The following is an 8,755-nucleotide window of genomic DNA, read 5'->3' as shown; positions in this document are numbered from 1 at the left end:
TTTTGTCAAAATAGATTCTGAAACAAATAGATATGGGTCTTAGGATTTTGGAAATGTTTATTTTTTTTCTTCCCTTTGTATTTTGAGGGTAAATGTTGTTAATTGCTGTCCTAAGCTCTAATCATTAAAGATTTTACATAGTTAAATGTGAAGATTAGATATTTACCAATTCCCAGATTTAGATATCAATCCAGGATGTACATCCATTGAAATTGGCATATACATGCTTTCAACTTTACCAGATGTTCTGAGAAATCTGTGGAAACTTAGGTATTACTACCAGCATATTTATTTGATGGAACACATTTGGCTTGCTCTGTCAGACTGAATAGATTTACTCAGCATTACTTGACACAAAGAAATACAGAAAAAATATATTGGTGTACACTGCATGTCTTTACTTTGTGTTCAATTCTTCTAAGATCAGATGATTTTTGAGTAGTGCATTTCTGACTTCAATTTTGGGAAAAATATAAAATTCAAAATAAGATTTTTTTCTTTGAGATTATAAATTCACTTAAAGTTTTCAGAACTCTATTACCAATTTGATGGAAAAACATTTAGAATTTTATACAAGTGTGAGTAAGATTATGGCTGGATGGGTAGGCTTTTTATTATTATTATTTTATTTTTCAGGAACATCCCAGAAATATTTCCACAAATGCTAGTAAACGTTGATCTGTCAGATAAAGTTGACGAATAAGAGAATCAATTAAGTTATGTAAATAAAAAAATAAGAAAGACTAATCAGTTGCTGTATTTGTCTGTTGTGAAGTTTCAGAAAGATATGTGGACGTTTTCTTAGATACTGGGTAAGACAGTGAAGGTAAGTGATGCACTGCAATGTTACATCCTAAAGAGGAATCATATCGCTTGGGACCTTTTGGAGTCATTGGCATTTGAGTGTCAGGGAGACTTGAGCTGGGGGTCCTGTGCCGAGATGCTTCAAAGCCTTGTTAAAAATATTTGGGTCCCCATGAAGTCCTACTATGCCCAAGCGTACCTGCAGATTAAAGTAGGAATGGGGTTATGGGCTTTATTGTTTGAAAAATCAAGAGTGCTGATAAAAGAAGTAAAGCCTTGAAAGCTTTGAATTCTGCACCTGATCACGGTCATCATTAATCAGCCTTACTCGGAGTACACATCAGATGGAATGTCAGTCTGCATGCAAATCTCAACAAGCTCCAGTAGAGCTTGCTCCCATCATGAAGCATTGCTGTATACTTGATGTGTTGTTTCCTTTGTGGCAGGGATAAATGTACCTTGAGGTGAAGAAAAAAAAAAAAAAAGGAAAGAGAGAAAGACAGAAAAAAAGAAAAAAAAAGGAGGAATCATATCAGTATTGTGGGCAATAGCCTGGAAGTTTGCTTCTAGGAGACCTTTTTAAACTATTGGATCAAGTTTTACGTTCTTTTAATACTGAAATTTCTCATTGCATGGTTATCAGTGGCAACAGGAAATTTCAAGAGAATCAGAGATACGTTTTTTTACTAAGTATTTTGACCCTTTCTTAATCACAGATAATTGACCTAAAGTGTTATGCCACACCAGAAGTGAATAGAATACAGGATTTTCTAGTAATCCTGCTGTTTGATAATTGTTTGTTTATGCGTTTTGTTTGTATATTTATTTCTAATTTATCTATTTGTTTCTGAAAATGATTTGAGGTAACATAAACTTAAAAAAGCAACTTTATAAAAAAGTTTGGAGGAGAGCATAGAAAATCGAGGTAAAAGGTTTATTCTGAGATTGCTGGTATACAAATTAAGATGGAAAAAAATGATGGGTTTATATAACATAAAGAAGTCTATCAGCTACTTAAATGAGATCATTATTTTCCAGAAATGTCAAGGAAAAATGTTTCAAATAAAAGTTTACATACAAATTTTATTAACAGTGTTTTTAATAATGTCGTTATATAAGATGAATTTTTTTAAAGATTTTATTTTTATTTATTTGACAGAGAGAGAGATCACAAGTAGGCAGAGAGGCAGGCAGAGAGAGAGGAGGAAGCAGGCTCCCTGCGGAGCAGAGAGCCCGACGCCGGGCTCGATCTCAGGACCCTGAGATCATGACCTGAGCCGAAGGCAGCAGCTTAATCCACTGAGCCACCCAGGCGCCCCTATAAGATGAAATTTTTAAGTGGTCTCAGTATGTTAAATTCAATGTAACAGATCTGCAATTTATTGTGAAGGTCTCTGTATATTTGCAATGCCTTTTTTTTTTAAGATTTTATTTATTTTATTTGGCAGAGAGAGAGTGAATACAAGCCACGGGAGCCATAGAGGGAAAGCGAGAAGCAGGCTCCCCCTAGGTAGGGAGTCAGTTGTGGGGCTCCATCCCAGAGCCCTGGGATCATGACCAGAGCTGAAGTCAGATGCTTAACCGACTGAGCCACCCAGGTGCCCCTGCAATGTCTTTTTTTATTGTAAGTTAGTTGGGTGGAAGGAAAACAGGCATTATTTCCCTTCATTCTGTCTCCAGACCACAAAATATATTGGAGAATATTAAATACATTCCTAGAGCCTTAAATTATAGAGTCAAGGAGGTGATAAAAGATTGGAAGTGTTCATTTCCTTTTTATGCCAGTTGTTGAAAACTCTTTACATAATGCTTAGGAGTGCTTCCTTACGGATATGTTAAATTATTGGTTATGTAGGAAATTTTCCAGAAAGTAAATTATGGGTGCAATAATAGTAAGTTTTCTTGACTTTATTTATAAGAAGTGATAAAAAAGAAAGTTCCATTTTTGTTAACAGCAAGTCCCAGAGTAATCTTCTGAAAATTGCAAGTAATTTCCTTTTTAATGATCGTAACTGAACTGGAACACTCATCAGTTTAGTTTCTTTAGGTACATCTAATACAATTTTTAATATTATAGTCAGTTATGTGGTTTTTGTCAGTTATGTGTTTATTTTGAAACATGTATAAAGTTTATTTTTTGTACAGCCTTAGATTTACAGAAAAACTGAGCTGATACCAAAGGGTGTCCATACAACTCCCACCTCCCCTAGTATAGTTTCTACTATCATTAACATTTTAGTGTGGCATATATGTGATAAATAATGAACCAAAGTTGATACATTACTTAAAAAATACTCTATTCAGAATCCCTTAGTTTTTATCTAATGTCCTTTTATGTTCCATGGTCCCAACCATATTATCATATTCCATTCAGTTGTCATGTGTCCTGAGCCTCTGTTGCCCTGTAGCAGTTGCTCAGACTTTCGTTGTTGATGACCTTAAAAGTTTTGATTAATATTTGGTAGCTATATATAGGATACTCCTCTATTGGAATTTGGCTGATTTTTTTTTTTTTTTTTTTTTTGCACTATTAGTTTGGAGTAATGGGTTTTAGGAGGAAAAATACAGGGAAAAAAGTGTTATTCTCATTACATCATATCAAGTGTACATGCAATCAAACTAACTTGTCACTGATGAAATTGACCTTGATCATATGACTGAGGTAGTGTTTGTCAGGTTTTTCCACTGTATATAGTTTTATTTCCCCTTTCCAAACTTTTTGGAGGAGAATCAGTATACATAGCCCAGGCTTAAGAAGTGGGAGTTATGTTCCTCCTCTTATAGAGTAGAATATCTACATAATTTATATGGAATTTGTCTGTACAAGAGATTTGTGTCTTTTCCTCCATTTTTTTTTTTATTTACTCATTCATTTATTCAGGTAAATGTCGATTCGTGATTTTTATTTTATTCTTTGGGTCATAACCCAACACTTTATTTATACAATTATTTTAAAAGTTCTATTTTTACCACTGGGAGGTCTTTTAGTTGTCTCCTGTGCTCCATTGACATACCCCAACAAAGTTTTGCTTTGCTTTTTGTTTGCTTGTTTGTTTTTGAGAATTTCCTCTCTTTCTGACATTATAAGATACCTTGTATAGTTCTTGCCAGTCATAGTACCAGCCATTTCCCAAGGAATCCTGAGTGTCTTATTGGAAAATTGAAACAATATCAGAGTGTTAAATGTGCCTATTGCTACTACAGTGTCATTTATTTTAGGCACTCTCAACTGAAAAAGCAAAGAAATATATGTAATTATACTAACATGTGTATATATACATATCTATAATTATTTCTCTATATACACATTTGTATCCATGTTAAACATTAGTTCTTACTAATGTCTATAATTCTAATCCATTATCACCTCGATCATTTGGTCTCCTTTTGCAGAGCTAGAAATTTCCTTGCCAACAATAAAACACCTTGCTTCCATTTATACACCATCCATTTACTTAATACTCGATTCCTGTTTACTTGCATAAGAGTATCAGAATTTTTAACCTGTACTATCATAAGAATCAATTTTATCTTATTTTTTTCTCTTCTCAGCAATATTAATCAATTAGATCTAATTGACATTTATAAAACATTTAATCCAATAATAGCAGAATATACCATCTTCTCAACCTCATATATAATATTCACCAAGATAAAACACATTCCAAGCTATAAAACACATTGAAATTTTTAAAGTTTTTAGTTTTAATCATCGAGTGTTCATCATGGCAAATGCACTCCTTAATTCACATCATCATTTTTACCTAATCCCCCCACCTCCTCCCATCTGGTAACCATAATTTTGTTCTCTATTATTAAGAATCTGTATTTTGGTTTCTCTCACTCTTTTTATTTCCCCTTGATCCTTTTTTTCCCCTTAAATTCCATATATGAGTGAAATCATATGGTATTTATCTTTCTCTGACTGACTTATTTCACTTAGTATTATACTCTCTAACCCCCATCCATGTTGTTGCAAATGGCAATATTTCATTATTTTTTATGCCTGAATAATATTCCATTATCAGTCTATCTATATCTATATCTATATCTGTATATATATTTATATCCATACCTATCTATCTATATCATCTATATCTATCTATATATCTCAGAACTTCGTTATCCATTCATCAGTCTATGGACACTTGACCTGCTTCCATATCTTGGCTATTGTAAATAATGCTGCTATAGATACAGGGGTTCATGTATCTCTTTGATTTAGTGTTTTTGTATTTTTTGGGTAAATAAATATTAGTGTGATTGCTGGATTGTAGGATGATCTATTTTTAGATTTTTGAAGCACCTTCTTGCTGCTTTCCAGAGTGGCTGCACCAGTTTTCTCACAGATAGCAAAGATGGTTCCCCTTTCTCCACATCCTCATCATGCCCTGTTTCTTGTACTGTTAATTTTAGCCTTTCTGATAGGTGTGAGGTGATATTGTAGTTTTGATTTGTACTTTCCTGATGATAATGATGATAAACATCTGTTGATATGTCTGTTGGCCATCTAGATGTCTTCTTTGGAGAAATGTCTGTCATGATTTCTGCCCATTTTAAATTATATTATTAGTTTTTTGGGTGTTGAGTTTTATAAGTTCTTTTTTTTTAATTTTATTTATTTGGCAGAGAAAGACACAGTGAGAGAGGGAACACAAGCAGGGGGAGTGGGAGAGGGAGATGTAGGTTTCCCGCTGAGCAGGGAGCCCGATGTGGGCCCTGATCCCAGGACCCTGGGATCATGACCTGAGCAGAAGGCAGACACTTAATGACTGGGCCACCCAGGTGCACCAAGTTTTATAAGTTCTTTGTAGCTTTTAGATACTAACCCTTTTTCAGACATATCATTTGCAAGTATCTTCTCCTATTCCATGGGTTGCCTTTACCTTTCTTGATTAGCTCCTTCCTGTGCAGAAGCTTTTTATTTTAAGGAAGTCTCAACAGTTTATTTTTGCTTTGGTTTACCTGGCCTCAAGGGACCTATCTGGAAAATGAAATTGCTATGATTGATGTCAGAGAAAAGATTTCTTGTTCTCTCTTCTAGAGATTTTATGGTTTCAGGTCTCACATTTAGGTCTTTAATCCATTTTGAATTTATTTTTGTGTATGGTATAAAAAATTAGTCCAGTTTCATTCTTTTGCGTGTTGCTGTCCAGTTTTCCCAGCACTATTTGTTGAAGAGATATCTTTTTTTTCATTGTGTATTCTTTCCTGCTTTATTGAAGATTAATTGACCAGGGACACCTGGGTGGCTCAGTTGGTTAAGCGGCTGCCTTCGGCTCAGGTCATGATCCTAGCGTCCTGGGATCGAGTCCCACATCGGGCTCCGTGATCGGCGGGGAGCCTGCTTCTCTCTCTCTGTCTCTGCCTGCCACTCTGTCTGCCTGTGCTCACTCTCTCTCTCTCTGACAAATAAATAAAAAAATCTTCAGAAGATTAATTGACCATATAGTTGTGGGTCCATTTCTGGGTTTTCTTGTCTGTTTCATTGTTCTATATCTGTTTTTGTGCCAGTACCATACAGTCTTGATGACTACAGCTTCATAATAATAGCTTGAAATGCAGACTTGTGATGCCTCCAGCTTTGTTTTTCTTTTTCAGAATTGCTTTAGTTATTTGTGGTTCCATACAAATTTTAGGATTGTTTGTTCTAGCTCTATGAACCATATGAACATATGGTATCTTAATAAGGATTGCATTAGATGTATAAATTGTTTTGAGTAGTGTAACATTTTAACAATATTTGTTCTTCTAATCCATGAGCATGGAATGTCTTTCCATTTCTTTGTGTCATCTTCGATTTCTTTCATCAGTATTTTAGTTTTCAGAGTACCTATCTCTTACCTCTGTGTTTAAGTTTATTCCTAAGTATCTTACTGCTTTTGGTACAATTATAAATGGGATTATTTCCTTAATTTCTATTTTTGCTGCTTTGCTATTGGTGTATAGAAATGCACCAGATCTCTGTAGATTCATCTTGTCTCTTGTGACTTACTGAATTTGTTCATAAATTCTAGCAGTTTTTCTTAGACACTTTCATGTTTTCTCTATATAATATCATGGCACCTGCAAATAATGAAATTTTTACTTCTTTCTTATGGATTTGGAGCCCATTATTTTGTTGTTGTTGTTTGATTGCTGTGGCTAGGATTTCCACTACTATGTTGAATTAAACTGATAATACTGTTTAGACATCCTTGTCAGGAATTAGAGAAAAGGGTCTCAATCCCCCCCCCCATTGAAAATTATATTAGCTGTGGATTTTTCATGTATGGGCTTTATTATATTGAGGTATGTTCCCTCTAAACCTCATTTGTTGAGGGTTTTTAATCATGAATTGTTGTTACGCTTTGTCAAATGCTTTTTCTTCATCTGTTGAAATAGTCATATGGTTCTTACCCTTTCTTTTATTGATGTGATGTATCATATTGATTGATTTGTGAATATTAAACTACCCTTGCCACCCAGCAGTAAGTCCCACTTGGTCATGGTGAATGATTTCTTAAATGTATTTATGGATTTGGTTTGTTAGTATTTTGTTGAGGATCTTGCATGTATGTTCATCAGAGATACTGGCCTGTACTCTTTTTTTGTGTGGTGTTTTGCTTAGGTTTTGGTATCAAGGTGATACTAGCTTCATAGAATGAATTGGGGAATTTTCTTTCCTTTTCCATTCTTTAGAATAGTTGGAGAAAAAGGTATTAATTCTTCTTTTAAGTGTTTGTTAGAACTTTCCTGTGAAGCCATCTGTTCTTGGACTTCTGTTTGTTGGGAGGTTTTTAATTACTGATTGAATTTCTTTGCTGGTAATCAGTCTTTTCAAATTTTCTATTAGTTTCTAGGAATTTATCCATTTCTTCTAGGTTGTCCAATAGGTTGGCATATTGTTTTTCATAATATTCTTTTATAATTGTTTGCATTTCTGTGGTATTTGTTGTTATTTTTCTTCTCTCATTTGTGGATTTATTTATTTGAGTCCTTTCTCCTTTTTTCTTGCTGTGTCTGGCTAGAGGTTTATCACTTGTACTGATTTCATTTTCAAAGAACTAACTTACGACTTCATTGATCCATTCTATTATTTTAGTTTCTATATCATTTATTCCTACTTTAATGTTTATTATTTCCTTCCTTCAGCTGGTTTTGGGTTTTGTTTATTGGTCTTTCTCTTGCTGCTTTAGGTATAAGGTGAGGTTGTTTATTTGAGTTTTTTCTTGCTTCTTGGGGCAGGCCTATATTGTTGTAAACTTCCCTCTTAGAACCACTTTTGCTCCATCCTAAAAGTTTTGGACTGTTGTGTTTTCATTTTCATTTGTTTCCATGTACTTTTTATTTCTTTAATTTCCTAGTTAACTTGGTCTTTGCTTTGTAGCATGTTATTTAACCTTCATGTATTTGTGGTCTTTCCAGATTTTTTTTTTCCCTTAAGGTAGCATCTAGTTTTAATTCCACTGTGGTCAGAAAAGATGCATGGTATGAATTCAGTCTTTTTAAATTTGTTGAGGCCTGTTTAGTGGCCTAATATGTGATCTATTCTGGAGAATGTTCCATAGTCACTTGAAAAGAATGTGCATTCTGCTCTTTTAGGATGGAATGTTCTGAATATTTCTGTTAAATCCATCTGCTTCACTGTGTCATTTAAAACCATGTTTCCTTATTGGTTTTCTGTTTAGATGATCTGTCCATTGATGTAAATGAGGTGTTAAAGACCCCTGCTATTATTGTATTATTATTGATTAGTTCCTTTATGTTTGCTTATTTTCTATTTTTTTAAGTTCATATTTAAATTCCAGTCAGTTAACATATGTGTAATATTAGTTTCAGCTTTACAATATAGTGATTTAGCACTTTCATATAACATCCAGTGCTCATTATAAGAGCATTCTTTAATCCCCATCACCCATTTAACCCATCCCCCTACCTCCATTACGGTAGACTTTTTTTCCATTAACTG

General features: G+C 34.0%; 1 pseudogene; it reads left to right on the top strand.

Moving 5' to 3' along the window:
• The first annotated feature begins 923 nt into the window (after positions 1–923).
• Positions 924–1,122, top strand: LOC123929376 (annotated as a pseudogene).
• Positions 1,123–8,755: the final 7,633 nt, after the last annotated feature.

This window comes from Meles meles, chromosome 2 (assembly GCF_922984935.1).
Source record: "Meles meles chromosome 2, mMelMel3.1 paternal haplotype, whole genome shotgun sequence".
In the NCBI taxonomy this organism is placed as follows: Eukaryota; Metazoa; Chordata; class Mammalia; order Carnivora; family Mustelidae; genus Meles; species Meles meles.
The sequence above is the reverse complement of the archived record's forward strand: the minus strand, read 5'-3'. Positions and strand labels throughout refer to the sequence as shown.